Consider the following 19325-nt stretch of genomic DNA (forward strand, 5'->3'; position numbering starts at 1 on the left):
ACATCGTTTGGTATTCCAGGCCCCCACCACCCTCTGTGCAAAACAATTCGTCTGCACATCTCCACTGAACCTTCCCCCACCGCCCCCGCCTTACCTTGAACTTGTGTTCCCTTGTAATTGTCATTTCTGCCCTGGGAAAAAGCTTCCAACTGTTCACCTTATCTAGAAAAGCTACAGCACAAAACAGGCCCTTCGGCCCCACAAGTTGTGCCGAACATATCCCTACCTTTTAGGCCTACCTATAACCCTCCATCCTATTAAGTCCCATGTACTCATCCAGGAGTCTCTTTAAAGACCCTATTGAGTTTGCCTCCACCACCACTGACGGCAGCCGATTCCACTCACCCACCACCCTCTGAGTGAAAAACTTCCCCCTAACATTTCCCCTGTACCTACCTCCCAGCACCTTAAACCTGTGTCCTCTTGTAACAGCCATTTGCACCCTGGGAAAAAGCCTCTGAGAGTCCACCCGATCTATGCCTCTCAACATCTTATATACCTCTATTAGGTCTCCTCTCATCTTACATCTCTCTAAGGAGAAAAGACCGAGCTCCCTCAGCCTATCCTCATAAGGCATGCCACTCAATCCAGGCAACATCCTTGTAAATCTCCTCTGCACCCTTTCAATCTTTTCCACATCCTTCCTGTAATGAGGCGACCAGAACTGAGCACAGTACTCCAAGTGGAGTCTGACGAGGGTCTTATATAGCTGCATCATTATCCCCGGACTCCTAAACTCAATCCCTCGATTGATAAAGGCCAGCACACCATACGCCTTCTTAACCATCTCCTCCACCTGCGGGGCCGATTTTAGAGTCCTATGGACCCGGACCCCAAGGTCCTTCTGATCCTCTACAGTACTAAGAGTCTTTCCCTTTATATTGTACTCCTTCATCCCATTTGACCTGCCAAAATGGACCACGACGCATTTATCTGGGTTGAAGTCCATCTGCCACTTCTCCGTCCAGTCTTGCATCCTATCTATGTCCCTCTGTAGCTTCTGACATCTCTCCAGACTATCCACAACCCCACCAACCTTCGTGTCGTCGGCAAACTTACCAACCCCATCCCTCCGCTTCCTCATCCAGGTCATTTATGAAAATGACAAACAGCAAGGGTCCCAGAACAGATCCCTGAGGCACACCACTGGTGACCGACCTCCATTTAGAAAAAGACCCATCTATACCCACTCTCTGCCTCCTTTGGGCAAGCCAGTTCTGGATCCACAGGGCAGCAGCCCCTTGGATCCCATGCCCTCTCACTTTTTCGAGAAGCCTTGCATGGGGGACCTCATCGAACACCTTGCTAAAATCCATATAAACCACATTTACCGCTTTCCCTTCATCAATGTGTTTAGTCACATTTTCGAAGAACTCCACCAGGCTCGTAAGGCACGATCTGCCTTTGACAAAGCCATGCGAAGTATTCTTGAGCATACTAAACCTCTCTAAATGCTCATAAATCTTGTCCCTCAGGATCTTCTCCATCAGCTTACCAACCACTGAGGTTAGACTCACCAGTTGGTAATTTCCTGGGCTATCCCTATTCCCCTTCTTGAAAATAGGAACCACATCCACAATCCTCCAATCCTCCGGCACCTCTCCCGTCTCCATCGACAACGCAAAGATCATCGCCAGAGGCTCTGCAATCTCTTCCCTCGCCTCCCACAGTAACCTGGCGTACATCCCATCAGACCCGGTGACTTATATATCTTGATGCCAATCAAAGATTCCAGCACAACCTCTTTGTTAAAATCCACATACTCAATCTTTTCAGTCCACCACAAGCCCGCAGTACATCCACCCAGGTCCTTCTCCTCTGTGAAAACCGAGGCAAAATACTCATTAAGCACCTCTGCCATTTCTATTGGTTCCATACAGACTTTCCCGCCTTCACCTTTTATAGGCCCTATTCCTTCACATCTCATCCTTTTACTCTTCACATATTTATAGAATGCCTTAGGGTTTTGCTTAATCCTACCTGCCAAGGCCTTCTCGTGACCCCTTCTGGCTCTCCTAATTTCCTTCTTTAGTCCCTTCCTACAAGCCGTATACTCATCTAGATCCCTATCTTCGCCAAGCTCTCTGAGCCTTTTGTATGCTTTCCTTTTCTTCTTGACTAGGTCCCGCACAACTTTCGTGCACCACGGTTCCTTTAACCTATCAACTCCTCCCTGTCTGCTCGGAACGTTGTGCTGTAGAACTCTAGACAGACATTCCTTGAAAAACTGCCACCTCTCTTCCGTACATTTCCCCGAGAATACCTCCTTCCAATTTACTCCTCTAATTTGCTGCCTTATGTCTTCATATTTCCCCTTACTCCATATAAATGTTTTCCTAGCTTGCCTGATCCTCTCTTTTTCCAATGCAAGCATAAAGGAGATAGAGTTATGATCGCTATCCCCAAGATGCTCACCCACTGAGAGATCTGACACCTGTCCAGGTTCATTGGTCAGTATCAGATCAAGTACAGCCTCTCCTCTTGTAGGCTTGTGCACATGCTGTGTTAGGCTCACTGGGAAGATATGTTGCTCTACGTCATGGATGTGGAGGAAGTACTGTCAGCTGAATGAAGGGGGCGGGCAGTCACGTCACTGTGCATGCTGGACTCAAGCTCGTTCCGCTGTCCTTGTTTGATCTATATCCCAACTCCAGCCACTCACCTTGATTTCATAGCCTTTAATATGTTTGACTCGTAAGAGCCAAGCAAACTCAGATTAGAAAAGAATAATTGAACTACCGTCCATTGTCTGAACTATCATCTATTGGGAGAGAGTTCCATACTCTCAACCTGTTTTGTGTGAAGAAATGTTTCCTATCTTCTGTCCTGAAGGGTCTGGCTCTGTTTAAAAGGTTGTCTTCATTTGGTGGGGAGATACATAGCAGTGTCCAGAGGCGTATCTCTCGTTTCGGCCCTTAGAAAGTGATTTTCTTTTACAAATGGGGCCCACCCATCAAGTGGCAACAGTTCCTTAGAGGGCTGGACTCCCTGTTATGTCCAACATTTGTCAACCCAATAGATCAGACATGCCTACTTTCTTCCGGCAAGAAAACATATGTGCCAGGGTGATCAACAGTCAACCCTGTTGGCAACATTTGCTAAAGATGCCCACTTCTGCAATCCTACCACATGTACTCAGTAATCCTTTGCAGGGAACTGTATTCTGAGGGTCCTGGGCGTGAGGATGGATGGGCATGTGACCGACGGGGAGAATAAGGGGATAGGAAGGGTGGACACAGAAGCTCATGAGATGAAACCTTCAAGAATATGTTCAACCAGCATTGTCAGCCTTACCTAGGATTGGTACATTCAGTGCCAGTAATAGCAGATGATGCACCAACTCCTTCATGCAAGCTGCAGTGCCCGGTAGAGGGGGCAATTGTCATGACAACCAATCGATGCAACACCACCTCCCTTCAGCAATCACTAAACAAAGGAGCAGGTGCTGGATTGCTCCACCACTTGACTAAAACCTCCCGTGTGTGTTTTATACTGTCCATTCCATTTTGCCCGTCACCTTCTCAAACCCACTCCCGACCCACATTCCCCTTCTTCAGTTGCTAACGGTTGCCAATTCTTCTGTCTTTCCGAAGTTCTTAAAGAGTTATCCCTGTGGTGGACCACTGTAACTACATGTGTATGCCAGGACACACCCATGCTGCACCTGGCCCGAGACTCCTCCCTTCCCACCAGAGCGAGGTATAACGGTGATGGTTCCTCTTCCTCGCCTCAGTCTGAGCCAGGTCAGCTACAAGGGTGTGCTCCTGTTCTTTGTGAATAAAAGCCTGTTAATTCACTCACTCGCTGGAGTCCTCGTATCGTGATTGATAGTGCATCAATCCCCATATACTCACTTATGTATGCGGGTCATAGCCCCTTTAAGAGGATGGGTCAGGTGACCCAGGGCGAGGGGGTGACCTGCCCGGGAATCCACCCCGACAGGCAGTTGAGGGCTGGAGTACAAATGTTCATCAATAAATCCCGATTTGTTCCTGTGACTTGCCTGTGTGCACGTTCTTTGAAGCTACCCCTCCCCGTACACTCGGACTTAATACTGACCTGACCATTCTCTTAAAGGGGCTACGCCCCTCATACATAACACTCACCATTTCCCTTAATCATGCCACTGACATTTAGTTGGAGGTTTTCAGTTGCTTCATTGCCCATCTCACTGTGCAGCCGCTCATAATTATCAGAAGGAAAAGATCTGAAAAATCAGAGTGTAGCAGCAGGAGATTGACCTGTGCGGGTGAAGGCTGAGGGTTTAAATATTCCAAGCAGCACACTCTAAGGATCATGACATGTTGAGATTCTATCTGTCCCCGATGTTGTCTGGCAATGCTGCGTTATAACGTTGTAGTTAGTGGGACCATACTGTACCATTTAACGCTCTTGGAAAGGGTTGTGCAGAAAAGCACCTTTGACCTCATGTCCATCAGGCAGTGGACCTCCAGGCCCTATGGGTCCACGAGATGGTGGATCTTGTCAGATGGTTCCCTAAGCAGAATGTCAAAGTCGTTTGACAGATTGCCTCACCATCAGAATTTTCCAACATGCACCAAGCTGCAGTTGGACTGGTGGTTAGATGGGATCTCCCTGTCAGATCCTTCCTGCACACCCAGAGTCTCACTGTCTCTATTCACTGCCCTCAAGGTGGGGAGGAAACTGCCACCCACCTTGCTCTGGAAAGTGCTTTTGCAAGGGTGGTCCAAAAAGGAGTGCAAGGTTCATCCCCAGCAGCTCCGTAACTCTGTGTTCCATGGGCTGTTGAGTGATGTTGGCACAATTGTTAGCACTGCTGCCTCACAGCGTCAGGGATCCGGGTTCAATTCTGGCCTCGGGTGACTCTCTGTGCGGAGTTTGCATGTTCTCCCGTGTCTGCGTGGATTTCCTCCACGTGCTCCAGTTTCCTTCCACAGTCCAGAGATGTGCAGGTTAGGTAGATTGGTCCTGCTAAATTGCCCCTTAGTGTCCATTTATCAGCATGCTTTTTCTGAACTGCGTCTCTGCAATGAACAGCCTGTTCACAAACTCTCTTGCTTCTACATCAGTTTGTTCCACATATTCTTCAACTGCTTCAGGTTCAGGTTCAGGGGGCTGTTCTTGGGGCGACACGGTGGCACAGTGGTTAGCGCTGTTGCCTCACAGCGCCAGGGACCTGGATTCGATTCCCGGCTTGGGTCACCGTCTGTGTGGAAGTTCTCCCTGTTTGTCTGTGTGGGTTTCCACCGGGTGCTCCGGTTTCCTCCCACAGTCCAAAGATGTGTTGGTTCGGTGGATTGGCGATGCTAAATTGCCCCTTAATGTCAGGGGAACTAGCAAGGGTAAATGTGGGGTTACAGGGATAGGGCCTGGGTGAGATTGTGGTTGGTGCAGACTCAATGGGCTGAATGGCCTCCTTCTGCACTGTGTGTGATTCAACAGGTACAGGGGATGGTTCTTCTTCTTCATACACACACCATCCTGGAGAGTACGAATGCTGTCAAAGTAACCACTCTGTAGGAGTTTGTTGATAATTGCCTTCAGGCGCTTATAAGTTGTTGCCCCAACCTTTTTGTCTTTGCCTTCCAGTTTCCAGTAAGTTTGGGGATGAGCGGGTTAAATGCGTGGGATTACAGTGGATAGGGCGGGGGAGAGAAACACCGCCAGAGAGTCGGTGCAGACTCGATGGGCCAGAAGACCTCCTTCTGCACTGTGGAGATTCTATGATCACCAATGCCGAGAAAGAAATGTAGAAAAGAGAAGAGAAAGAGCAAGTGGAAATTGAGCAACACCACCAATAGCTTGGCTAGGGAAAGACGAATGGCACAAAAGGAAGACTGATGCCTCCAGAAAGATGTGGAGAAGCTGGTGTTGGATTGGGGTTGGCATGGTAAGAAGTCTCACAACACCAGGTTAAAGTCCTTGTTGTGAGACTCCTTATCATGCCCTCCAGAAAGAGGCAGCTTTGGTATCGATACTGAGAGAACAGTGAGCATCTTTCACACCCGAGGATGTCCAATCTGCTTTGCAGCCGATGAAGTACTTGTCGAAGCATTAGCGACAGTCTTAATTAGGGTTTTCAACACTCCTGGATTGGCCTGGAGTCTCCAGGAATCAGAGATCAATTTCCAGTACGCCGCTGTGCGCAATCCTGGAGAAAAGTCATCAGGATCAGGGGCGGCACGGTGACACAGTGGTTAGCACTACTGTCTTACAGCGCCAGGGATCCGGGTTCAACTCTGGCTTGGGTCACTGTCTGTGTGGAGCTGAGTCCATGAAAAGATCAGCCATGATCTTATTGAATGGCCGAACAGGTTCGCGCGGCCAGATGGCCTATTCCTGCTGTTAGTTCTTATAAATGTGAGGCTATTCACTTTGGAAGCATTACCCTGGGCCTTTGGATCACTCGTCCAGCGACAATACCATGAGGCCACTGCCTCCCCCTATCATTATATCAAATGTGCGGTTGTGTTTGCTGTGAGTGATGATGTAAGGATGAGTGACCAATTTCTCAATTATCTTCCCTAGTGGTTAGGATTTGGCGCTCTCACCGCCGCTGCCCGGGTTTGATTCTCGATCAGGGAATGAAATTCATAGGGGCGGCACGGTGGCACAGTGGTTAGTATTGCTGCCTCACAGCGCCAGGGACCCGTGTTCGATTCCTGGCTTGGGCTCACTGCCTGTGTGGAATTTGCACATTCTCACCATGTCTGCGCGGGTTTCCTCCAGTGCTCCGGTTTCCTCCCACAGTCCAAAGATGTGCAGGGTTAGGTTGATTGGCCATGCTAAAATTGCCCCTTAGTGTCAGGTGGATTCGCTTGGGTAAATATGTGGGGCTATGGGGATAGGGGCTGGGTAGGGTTGTGGTCAGTGCAGACTCGATGGGCCGAATGGCCTTCTTCCGCACTGTAGGATTCTATGATTCTATTCTATCTGTAAAAGAAAGTACCTTTTTTTTGGTCATTATCTTTGAACATTTCTCTTTCCTCGATATAATATTGAGAATGGGGAAAAGAAAAGGTTGTTTGACTGTCAAGCCTGGAGATTCCAGGCCAATCCAGGAGTGTTGAGAACCCTAACTAAGACTGTCGCTAATGCTTCGACAAGTACTTCATTGGCTGTCAAGCAGTCCTACGCTGACGCAGTTCGTCATAGGGATGGATGCGTCAGCAGACTAATGTCTGGAATGAGGGGGAAAGCTATGTGGCCTCCATAAATACATTTCATCACATTTGGCAACCCTTGTCGTAATGTAGGAAATGCAGAAGCCAATTTCAACAAGCAAGATCATGCAAAAACAATTTGACAATTACAGATAACTTAGTTCAATTGTCAACATTGGCCAGGAACCTTCCACTCTTTTGGTGTCATTGGGATGTATTTTAACCACCCTTGGATGGCAAGAATCCAAAAGGGTGGGGTGGTGGGCAGGTTAGATAGCGGGAAGTTGAGGCTGGACAGCTGCCCATCTCTGTCCCCCCAGCCCAGAAGGTTTCCCTGTGGCAGGCACAAATGGCAAAGTGACCAATCTACATAATTTCAGGACAATTTACTGGCCAAATCACAGGGCCGCTAGTATTTTACTGAAGGTGGTCCCATCTCCCTTACCCTCCAGGGATTCCATCGGAGCAGGAGGCTTCATTGCACAAAGAGGTGCCCGCAGGGAGAAATGGCAGCCACCATAGCCCCAGTGACCCCTCTGTTTTCGCCTCTCCCTGGAGATGACATGGTCTGGAATGGGGGGGGTGGGGGTGAGTTAATAGGTTGTGATGAACAAAGCATCGTAGCTGTGAGGGACAGCTCGGTGGATAGGATATTAGGATGTAGATAGGCTGGAAAATTGGGCGGGGATCCTGGATTCAGGATTCAATCCTGGACCGGGGGGGCGGCGCGGGCTTGGAGGGCCGAAGGGCCTGTTCCTGTGCTGTATTGTTCTTTGTTCTTTGTTCTTGTTCTTGTCCTCTCGAGTTGACTGCCCTCTGACCCTTAAACTGCATCTTTAACTGTGCACAGTGACACAGTGGTGAGCACTGCTGCCTCACAGTGCCAAGGACCTAGTTCAATTTTAGCCTCAGGTCACTGTCTGTGTGGAGTTTGCACATTCTCCCTGTGTCTGCCTGGGTTTCCTCCGGGTGCTCCGGTTTCCTCCCACAGTCCAAAGATGTGCGGGTATGGTGGATTGGCCATGCTAAAATTGCCCCTTAATCTCAGGGGGACGAGCAGAGTAAATACGTGGGGTTATGGGGATAGGGCCTGGGTGGGATTGTTGTTGGTGCAGACTCGATGGGTAAATGGCCTCCTCCTGCATTGTAGGGATTCTATGATCTGTCCCAGGGCATCTCCATTCTGAGGCATCCTCAAGTGTTCTCTGCCACGTCCACAGTGCCCACCTCTCCTGGTGGAGCTGTTTATGTTTCAGAGCTACTGGCCCTCTGATATCTCTAATATCAGGCACCCTTCTGCTATCCTCACTTGGATGGTGAACTTGTGGGGGCCCAATCAGAAGGCTGCCTGCAGTGAAATTGCTGAGCCAATCCCGCTCAGCGGGGACCCCCTTTTCACAATGACTTTGATTTGATTTATTGTCGCATGTATTAGTAGCCAGTGAAAAATATTGTTTTTTGCGCGCTATACAAAGCATGCCGTTCATAGAGAAGGAAAGGCGAGAGTGCAGAATGTAGTGTCACAGTCATAGCTAGGGTGCAGAGAAAGATCAGCTTAATGCGAGGTAGGTCCATTCAAAAGTCCGACGGCAGCAGGGAAGAAGCTGTTCTCGAGTCGGTTGGTACGTGACCTCAGACTTTTGCATGTGTTTCCCGACAAAAGGTGGAAGAGAGAATAAAGAACAAAGAAAATTACAGCACAGGAACAGGCCCTTCGGCCCTCCAACCATGCTGCCCGACTGAACTAAAAACCCCTACCCTTCCGGGACCATATCCCTCTATTCCTATCCCATTCATGTATTTGTCAAGATGCCCCTTAAAAGTTACAACTATATCTGCTTCCACTACCTCCCCCGGCAGCGAGTTCCAGGCACCCACCACTCTCTGTAAAAAAAAACTTGCCTCGTGCATCTCCTTTAAATCTTGCCCCTTGCACCTTAAACCTGTGCCCCCTAGTAATTGACTCTTCCACCCTGGGAAAAAGCTTCTGACTATCCACTCTGTCCATGCCCCTCATAATCTTGTAGACTTCTATCAGGTCTCCCCTCAACCTCCGTCGCTCCAGTGAGAACAAACCAAGTTTTTCCAACCTCTCCTCATAGCTAATGCCCTCCATACCAGGCAACATCCTGATAAATCTTTTCTGTACCCTCTCCAAAGCCTCCACATCCTTCTGGTAGTGTGGCGACCAGAATTGAACACTATATTCCAAGTGTGTCTTAACTAAGGGTCGATAAAACTGCAACATGACTTGCCAACTTTTAAACTCAATGCCCCGGCCGATGAAGGCAAGCATGCCGTATGCCTTCTTGACTACCTTCTCCACCTGCGTTGCCGCTTTCAGTGACCTGTGTACCTGTACACCCAGATCACTCTGCCTATCTTAAGGGTTCTGCCATTTACTGTATGTTTCCGATCTGTATAATGCATTATCTCACATTTGTCCGGATTAAACTCCATCTGCTATCTCTCCGCCCTAGTTTCCAACCAATCTATGTCCTGCTGTATCCTCTGATGGTCCTCATCGCTATCCGCAAATCCATCACTCTGTGTCGTCCACAAACTTACTAATCAAACCAGTTACATTTTCCTCCAAATCATTTCTATATATTACAAACAGAATGATCGGAGTGCGTGGGGTCCTTGATTATGCTGGCTGCTTTGCTGAGGCAGTGGGAAGTGTAGACTGAATCAATGGATGGGAGGCTGGTTTGCATGATGGATTGGGCTACATTCACGACCTTTTGTAGTTTCTTGTGGTCTGGGGCAGAGCAGGAGCCATACCAAGCTGTGGTACAACCGGAAAGAATGCTTCCTATGGTGTATCTGTAAACGTTGGAGAGAGTCGTAGCTGACATGCCAAATTTCCTTAGTCTTCTGAGAAAGTAGAGGCGTTGGTGGGCTTTCTTAAGTAGAGTTTCAGCATTGCGGGGACCAGGACTGGTTGTTGGTGACGTCCTGAATCCCACGGTATAATTCAGCCAACAGAGTCTTTACTGTACAGAGGAGGAAGGTCATTTGGCCCATTAGGTCCATGCCATGTCCTCTGAGGCGGCGCAAAGGGAACTTCCATGCCCACCCGAGAGAGCTGACAGAGATTCAACATCTCATCCAAAAAGACAGCACCTCAAACAGTGCTGCACTGGAAGTGGCGGCCTCAACCCTCCAGAGTCGGACTTGAACCCTCAGAAAACTTTGCCTAAAGTTGCCCAAGAGCATTACCAATTGAGCCACGGCAGGGCACCTGCGATAGGGTTACAGACCTTTGTTCCATGTCCAACGCTGACTTGTTCCTCATTTTTTAAAAAATACTTTTCCAATTCAATCAAATCAAATCCAATTCAGAGTCTCAACAAGTTGAGACATTTCAGATCCAGGCTGACAAGACACCCTGTCCTGGGCCCGATCTACATGAGCCAAGCTGATTGGAGAAGGGGGAGGTTCCTCCTCCAAGACTTGGGCTCATTTGCATCTTAGCCAAAAGGCCGAGATGCCGCTTTAAAAAATTGCTTCATATGAAACATATGAAGCTTCAATGCAACCCAATGACCTCAACCAAGTGCAGCATCCAATCCATACTACACCTGATCTTAGCCAAAAGGCCACTGACTTGTTCCTCATTATGCATTGTACAAGCTAACAGCCTCTGGTTGCTTCTTTTGCTGTATTTGTCTCAATGACCTTCTAGACCTTTCCTGCTCCACTCACACTCTGCACCTGACTGAGAACGGCAAATCGAGTTTTGAAAAATCTAAATTCATCCGATGCATCTCAAAAATGCTGACTTTCCACACACAAACATAAACAACTTACATGCCTGTTTCTGCCTCGGAGCCAACACACTGCACTGAATCTCACAGGTATTTCACTTCCTCTTCTTTGCAATTCAAATTGCCATTCTTGCATATCTGCTTTCATTCAACGATACAATCTGTCAGACACTGCCCTGTCAGTGATGCCCTGTGCAATCTTCAGAGGCCGCTCGTTGCGGCTTCAAGTTATAACTGGTTTATTAACAATAGAATCCTACAGTGCAGAAGGAGGCCATTCAGCCCATCGGGTCTGACCACCCAGGCCCTATCCCCACAACCGCATGCATTTAGAAACATAGAAAAACTACAGCACAGTACAGGCCCTTCAGCCCACAAAGTTGTGCCGAACATGTCCCTACCTTAGCAATTACTCGGCTTACCTATAACCCTCTATCTTACTAAGTTCCATGTACTTATCTAAAAGTCTCTTAAAAGACCCTATCGAATCCGCCTCCACCACCATTGCTGGCAGCCCATTTCACGCATCCACCACCCTGAGTGAAAAACTTACCCCTGACATCTCCTCTGTACCTTCTCCCCAGCACTTGAAACCTGTGTCCTCTTGTGGCAACCATTTCAGCCCTGGGAAAAAGCCTCTGACTATCCACTCAATCAATACCTCTCAACATCTTATACACCTCTATCAGGTCACCCCTCATCCTTCGTCTCTCTATTTTGTCTCTTGCTATTTACCCTAGCTAGTCCCACTGACACTAAGGGGCTTCTATAGCACAGCCAATGCACCTAACCCACACATCTTTGGACTGTGGGAAGAAACCGGAGCACCCGGAGGAAACCAATGCAGACACGGGGAGAACGTGCAGACTCCACACAGGCAGTGACACAAGCTGGGAATCGAACCCGGGTCCCTGGCGCTGTAAGGCAGCAGTGCTAACCACTGTGCCACCATGCCACTCCAATCATACTTGTATATGCACAAACAAGGCTCTGACAGAACTTGTCAGTCAACTCTCTTCTCCTCCCCGAACCAGGATTGTGCGCCCTTGCAACCGATTGGCTTGGCTTCCCATGTTTAAAGGGGCCACGTCTAGCAAAACTGAAGCCAATAAGAATCAGGGGGAAAACTCTCCAATAGTTGGAGTCAAACCCAGCACAAAAGAAGATGGTTGTGATTGTTAGAGATTGATCATGTCAGACCCAGGACATTATTAAAGTTTATTTATTCGTCACAAGTAGGCTTACATTAACACTGCAATGAAGTTACTGTGAAAATCCCCTAGTCGCCACACTCCGGCGCCTGTTCGGGTACACTGAGGGAGAGTTTAGCATGGCCAATGCTCCTAACCAGCATGTCTTTCAGATTGTGGGAGGAAACCGGAGCACCCGGAGGAAACCCATGCAAGCACAGGGAGGACGTGCAGACTCTACACAGACAGTAACTGAAGCCAGGAATCAAACCCAGGTACCTGGCACTGTGAGGCAGCAGTGCTAACCACCATGCCGCCATTACTGCAAAAGACCCTAAGGTTGGTGTGGCAGGTCCAAGCATCTCCATTAATGATGTTCTCTCCAACATAAGATCAGAAGTGCGGATCTTCCCGGATGATTTTACAGTGTCCAGGAGCACTTATGACATGTCAGGTTGTGAACAGTCTGTACCACAAAATGGTACTATTCAAATGCACTTGCAACCCTGCTTTGTTTAGCCTGTCCACCATCTAGAAGGCACAAGTCAGGAGTGTGACGGAACATTCTCCAACTGCCTGGATGAGTGCAGCTCCAGCAACACTCAAGAAGCTAAATGGCACCCAGGAGGAAGCAGTCTGCTTGATCAATACCCCATCCATCAACTTAAATATTCACTCCCTTCACCACTGATGCAGAGTGGCAGTAGTGTGCACATTGGAGCAATTCACCAAGTCCCCTTGAGCAGCATCTTCCAAACCCACGATCTCTACCACCTAGAAAGATAACGGCAGCAGAAGCATGGAAACACCACCCACGTGCAAGCTCCCCGCCAAGCCTCATATCAACCGGACTTAGAAATATATTACTGTTCCTTCACTGTCGCTGGGTCAAAATCCTGGAACTCCCCCTCTGACAGCACTATGGGTGTACTTACGGTAAGAAGTCTCACAACACCAGGTTAAAGTCCAACAGGTTTATTTGGTAGCACAAGCTTTCGGAGTCCCGCCCCTTCTTCAGGTGAGTGAGGACTGTGTTCATAAACAGGCATATACAAACACAAACTCAATTTACAAGATAATGGTTGGAATGCGAGTCTTTACAGGTAATCAAGTCTTAAAGGTACAGACAATGTGAGTGGAGAGAGGACCAAGCACAGGTTAAAGAGATGTGTATTGTCTCCAGCCAGGACAGTTAGTGAGATTTTGCAAGCCCTGGCAAGTCATGCGTGTTACAGATAGTGTGACATGAACCCAAGATCCCGGTTGAGGCCGTCCTCATGTGTGCGGAACTTGGCTATCAGTTTCTGCTGAGCGATTCTGCTTTGTCGTGTGTCGTGAAGGCTGCCTTGGAGAACGCTTACCCGAAGATCAGAGGCTGAATGCCCGTGACTGTTCCCCGACTGGAAGGGAACACTCCTGCCTTGTCCAGGTGTACCTACAGCACAGGGACTACAGCAGTTCAAGAAAGCAGCTCACCCCCCTCTCTGAAGGACAATTTGGGATGAGCAATAAATTCTAGTCCTGCCTGCGAAACTAGCATCCCTAAAAAAAACCCCAAATTTGACATCACCTACTTCTTAACCTATCCTTCTCCTCTCATGCTCTTACCATTCTTGGTTTGTGCCCTGCAATGTGGACTTTGCCCCCTTGCCAGCTTTGTAAATTAAAGCTAATCTCATGACGAGTTGAGAGGTGGTTTCTGTCGCAAGCAATAGATAAGCATGAGAGATCCCAAGGTACCAAACTTCAGCCCCATTTGTAACCACCCCTTAAAATCCAAAGTGGAACAGCACCTTGAGGTCACTTGCTGGCTTTTCTACTACCCATGAGCTTGCTCACTTTGAATCGGGGGGGGGGGGGGATGTTGTTTTTTTCTGTTATGCAAGTGAGGTATGTCACCAAGCCCACTAATGCGTACAGACTGAATGATTCAAATGACATTTATATTACAGATCATTGCATGAGTAACTGTGATATTCTTGGCCTTGAATTCTATCTTTGGACACATATTTGAGTGGAAACTGAAGGCGCGGTCATAATTAAAAATGCGTTCAGCTATATCATTTAGTCACTTATCCATGGCACCCATGAACATGAGCTGGGATCATACTCCAGCTTCCTACTGCACAGCCATCGCACAAGGAAGGCTTGTGTACCACAACTCTGAAGTGTGCCAAGGTGTGAGTTCCCAAACCGTGGGTCATGACCCGGATGGCATTTTGGAGTCGCAAAGTCCAAAGCCAAATGGTGGGCGTGGAGCTCGGACTGAGTGCTGACAGCTGTGAGGCCACCATTAAAGTATTTGTGTTTCTTTCCGTCAGTGGGTGTGACCTCATTGTGCATTCTCTGGGGCCCGATTACTGCTGCAACCACAGCCTGTAAAGACCACTTTTCTCAGCCGTTTTACCAACCCCCCCCACCCCCCCCCACCACCCCCCTGCTGAACAGCTCTCAATCCTCAGCCCACTGCCCAACAACTGGTCCCGCACATTTTTTACCTTGGGGTCGCACAAAGATTAAATCGCATTAAAATGGGGTGATGTCGCGAGAAGGTTTTGGAATTGTTGGCTTAGAGGGTAAGTGGTGCCAAGGCTCTGGGCATGGATCTTCTCACCAGGTTAGGTGGATTGGCCATGCTAGATTGCCCCTTAGTGTTAGGGGAACTAGGAGGGTAAATAATTGGGGTTCTGGGGATAGGACCTGGGTGGGATTGTGGTCGGTGCAGACTCGATGGGCTGAATGGCCTCCTTCTGCACTGTAGGATGCTATGATAATAACACTTGTAACCAGAACTGGGGAAGGTGTTTCACTGCCAAAGGTGTTGTTATTTAGATAGAGATGTGGAATCTGGACTATACAGTTGCCTTCCAGGGTGAATGGTGAGGGAATTCTGCAGCTTGTTCGAGGAGCGTGACAGCCGTGTACTCTGGCTGCCCCGGCTACCATTCAAGGAAATGGAAAACTCCATCAGCTGCCCACAGCAGAGCTCTGTCCCAGTGTAAAACTCTATGAACTGCAGCCTCAGTAAATGCAGTTAGGGGTGAAGCCTGAGCAACAAGTGAAGCAAGCGCCCTCTGCAACAGATAACTCATTCACCCCAGGAGGTTCAAAAACGGCACAGATTTGCATACAGGACATCCAGCTGCATTCTAATGTCAGCACAGCTTAACTGGTGGCACTTTCGCCTCTTAGGTCAAAAGGTAATGGGTTCAAAACCCACTCCAGAGATCTGAGTGCATAATCATAGAATCCCCACAGTACAGAAGGAGGCCATTCGGCCCATCAAGTCTGTACTGACCACAATCTCACCCAGGCCTTCATTCCCGTGACCCCACACATCTACCCTGCTAATCCCCTTGACACGAAGGTCAATTTAGCACGGCCAATCAACCTCACCCGCACATCTTTGGACTGTGGGAGGAAACCGGAGCACCCGGAGGAAACCTACGCAGACAAGGGGAGAACATGCAAACTCCACACACACAGTGACCCGAGGCTGGAGTTGAACCTGGGTCCCTGGTGCTGTGAGGCAGCAGTGCTGACCACTGTGCCACCATGCCGCCCAGTGCTGATGCTGAGGAGAGGAGGTGCTGCACCGTCAGACATTCGGGGTGAGATTCTCAGGACTCCCAGCCACATGCTTCCCGCCAGCGGGAAGTGGCGCGTTGTGTGCTAGCAGTGGGATTCTCTGGTCCCGCTGCTGTCAATGGGAATTCCCATTGATGTCACCCCATGCCAGCGGGAAACCCACGGACAAGGCACTGCCGGCAGGTCCAGAGGATCCCACCGGCGTGAATGGCCGGAGAATTCTGGCCGCCATCTTTTGGATGGTGCATGAAACCTGGACCTGGGGTAAACACAGTAAGAGTTTTAACAACACCAGGTTAAAGTCCAACAGGTTTATTTGGTAGCAAACGCCATTAGCTTTCGGAGCACTGCTCCTTCGTCAGATGGAGTGGATATCTGTGGATATTTTTTGGCAGATATCCACTCCATCTGACGAAGGAGCAGCGCTCCTGTCTGTGTGGAGTTTGCACATTCTCCTCGTGTCTGCGTGGGTTTCCTCCGGGTGCTCCGGTTTCCTCCCACAGTCCAAAGATGTGCGGGTTAGGTTGATTGGCCGTGCTAAAATTGCCCCTTAGTGTCCTGAGATGTGTAGGTTAGAGGGATTAATGGGTAAATGTGTAGGGATATGGGGGTAGGGCCTGGGTGGGATTGTGGTCGGTGCAGACTCGATGGGCCGAATGGCCTGTTTCTGCACTGTCAGGTTTCTATGATTTCTATGATTGTTAAAACTGTTACTGAGAGAGAATAGAGCCAATGTTTCAAGTCTGGATGACCCTTCGTCAGAGACCTGCTAAGATTTTCCAGCATTTTCTGTTTTTGTGACTGTGTAACTGCTGATCGTTTTTACTGCTAATCCTCTTTAGCTCAAACAAGTTTGAATATATCTTCAAAAAAATGTATCTGAGTGCATTAAAAAGAGTGCGTGAAATACAGAAGTTTAATGGACGTGTTCAATGTTATGAGCGGTTTTGATGGAGTGCGTAGGGAGAAACTGCTTCCCCTTGCAGGAGGCTTATAGGTTTAAGGTAATTGGTTAAAGAATAGCTAAAAGGGAGATGTGGTAATTTTTTTTGGCAGCGAACACTGGATTGTGGAATACACAGTCGAAAAGAATGGCGGAAGCAGATTCAGTAATAACTTTCAAAAGGAATCTGGGTTCAGACAGCAGGGCTGCGGGGAAAATGCGTGGGAGTGGGGCTACAGCAACTGGATAGCTCTTCCAAAGAGCATGTAAATGCATGACGGATGGAATGGCCTCCTTCTACACTGTATTGCGACATAAAATAATTAACCCTGAGCAATCATTGTACAGAATTGTGTCACAACTGACTCATTAGCAAGAAAACAATACACAACTGGCAGACCACCACAAATAGTATCTATCAACGTCACAACAATCTTAGTGGCGTACTAACCACTGGCATCCTCGCATCTGCTCCTACTAAATAACAGAGGCCAGGCAAACGGCTGTCTGTGAGCATTCAAAAAAGCAAAACGAAAATAAGAGTGTCAGCACTGTAAATTGCCCTGACTTGTAAATTGAGTTTGTGTCTGTACATGACCCGTTTGTGAACACAAGTCCTCACTCACCTGATGAAGGAGCCCAAGACTCCGGAAGTTAGTGCTGCCAAATAAACCTGTTGGACTTTAACCTGATGTTGTGAGACTTCTTACTGACTCTCTTCAACAGAGTACCTTACCCAGCCCCCCCACCCGCCCCCGCCCCCCCAACCCGCCCCCGCCCCCCCAACCTTATCCCTGCAACCCCACACATTCACCATGGCTAATCCATCTAATCTACACATCTTGGGACACTAAGGGGAAATTTACCATGGCCAATCCACCGAACCTGAACATCTTTCGGACTGTGGGAGGAAACCGGAGCACCCGGAGGAAACCCACACAGACACGGGGAGAACATGCAAACTCCACACAGACAGTGACCCAAGCCAGGAATCGAACACGGGTCCTCGGCACTGTGAGGCAGCAGTGCTAACCACTGTGCCACCGTGACCAACACCCAAGATGTAATTTATTTTGGTGAACGGTTGAGAGATTCTCCCTCCCAATCACACACCATCCTAACTTGGAGGTTCCACTCTTTATCGTGACAAGGTTCAAATCCTGGAGCTCAATGTTGGAACCCCATCTTTAAAAGGATTGCAGTGGTTCAAAGTGAGGGGCTGCCACCACTTTCTGGAAAGTAAGGAGGATGGGGAGTAACTAATGAATGGCCTCCTTGCTAGCAACACCTACCTTCCCAGAGAAAGAGCCAGGAGGACCCACATCAGAACAGCCCCGATCACCACCTAAGAAGGGCCATGCAAAAGTGGTTTAAAAGGCAATGAAGTACTCTCAAAGTCCAGCCCACTGCTGGGAAGGTTAGAGCCAATTGTGCACAGCACCATCCCACTGGCTAGCGAATAGATGATCCCTTATAGCCAGTCTAGGTTGAGGGACACACGGGGGGGGGGGGGGGTGTCGGCAGCATTCACAGGGCAGTGGGATCCTTCTCACCCACCTTGAGAGATCAGGAGCTGGGGGAGGGGTGGGGGTTAAGATGAAAGACAGCTCCTGCGACAGTGCGGCACCCCCTCACTCTGCAGTCTTAGCCCACCTCTGCAGAACCTTCTGACTCTGAGGCCAGAATGTGAACAGGGGAGGCTGAATCTTAAATAAAAATAGTGAGGGTCAGCTGTGATTCCTTCCTGAATAGGGCTGGGGGCTGGTTTGGGGGGGGGAGGATTTGAGAACACGAGAGAAGCCAAGAGGGAGAATCACTCATTCGCACTCGAACCCTTCTAATTATTAATGGGAGACCGAGTAGGGAGCGTTTTACTGCAACTACAGAAGGAGCCTGTTGAGTTTCCGCGGTCACCAATACACTACTCACCCAGGGGATCCCCGGCACAGATGCAGAGCTCACGCTCTCCGCTGCTGTCCAAGCTCAGTCCCGCAGCAACTCCCGCTGCAGTCACACAGGCATTTTCCGTCCTCTCGACTCCACCCCGCTCTCAAAGTCCATTCCCCTTTTCAGTGACTCACCCACAGGCGCTGTCCGAGCCCCCACCCGCCCCTTCTCCCAGCCGCTCAATGACTTGCCTGGGGAGATAACTGGAGCAGGTACAGCTGCTCGATAGCCTCCAGATGTTGTCAGGGACAGCGAACATCTGTCTGGCAAGCAAACACAAAGGTGCTGGAGGGAGGGGGGAATGAAGATGAGTTTTAAAGTTTTTAAAGTTTATTTATTAAAGTTTAAAGCTTATTCATTAGTGTCACAAGTGGGCTTACATTAACACTGCAATAAAGCTACTGTGAAAATCCCCTAGTCACCACACTCCTGCACCTGTTCGGGTACACTGAGGGAGAATTTAGCATGGACGATGCACCTAACCAGCATGTCTTTTGGACTGTGGGAGAAAACCGGAGCACCCGGAGGAAATCCATGCAGACACGGGGAGGATGTGCAGACTCCGCACAGACAGTGACCCAAGCCGGGAATCGAACTGGGTCTCTGGCGCTGTGAGGCAGCAGTGCTAACCACTGTGCCACTGGGCTGTCCCTTAGAGTCACAAGTAGGCTTACATTAACACTGCAATGAAGTTACTGTGAAAATCCCCTAGTCACCACACTCCGGCACCTGTTCGGGTACA

The 19325-nt window shown here is 49.0% G+C and overlaps 1 protein-coding gene across 4 annotated transcripts in view; it reads right to left on the reverse strand.

Annotated features, from left to right (window-relative positions):
* Nucleotides 1-18707, reverse strand: part of LOC144499884 (interleukin-5 receptor subunit alpha-like) — a 52350-nt gene extending 33643 nt beyond the window's left edge. For 2 of the 4 annotated variants that reach the window (XM_078222514.1, XM_078222512.1), the window contains exons 1-2: nt 18566-18672; nt 13041-13134 (exon numbers count right to left, since the gene is read on the reverse strand). The gene's annotated coding sequence lies outside the window, so the exon portion shown is untranslated. Of the gene's footprint in view, nt 1-13040; nt 13135-18561 lie in introns of all 4 variants that reach the window. The other 2 variants (XM_078222511.1, XM_078222513.1) reach the window with 2 other exon arrangements.
* Nucleotides 18708-19325: the final 618 nt, after the last annotated feature.

This window comes from Mustelus asterias, chromosome 10 (assembly GCF_964213995.1).
Source record: "Mustelus asterias chromosome 10, sMusAst1.hap1.1, whole genome shotgun sequence".
NCBI lineage: Eukaryota > Metazoa > Chordata > Chondrichthyes > Carcharhiniformes > Triakidae > Mustelus > Mustelus asterias.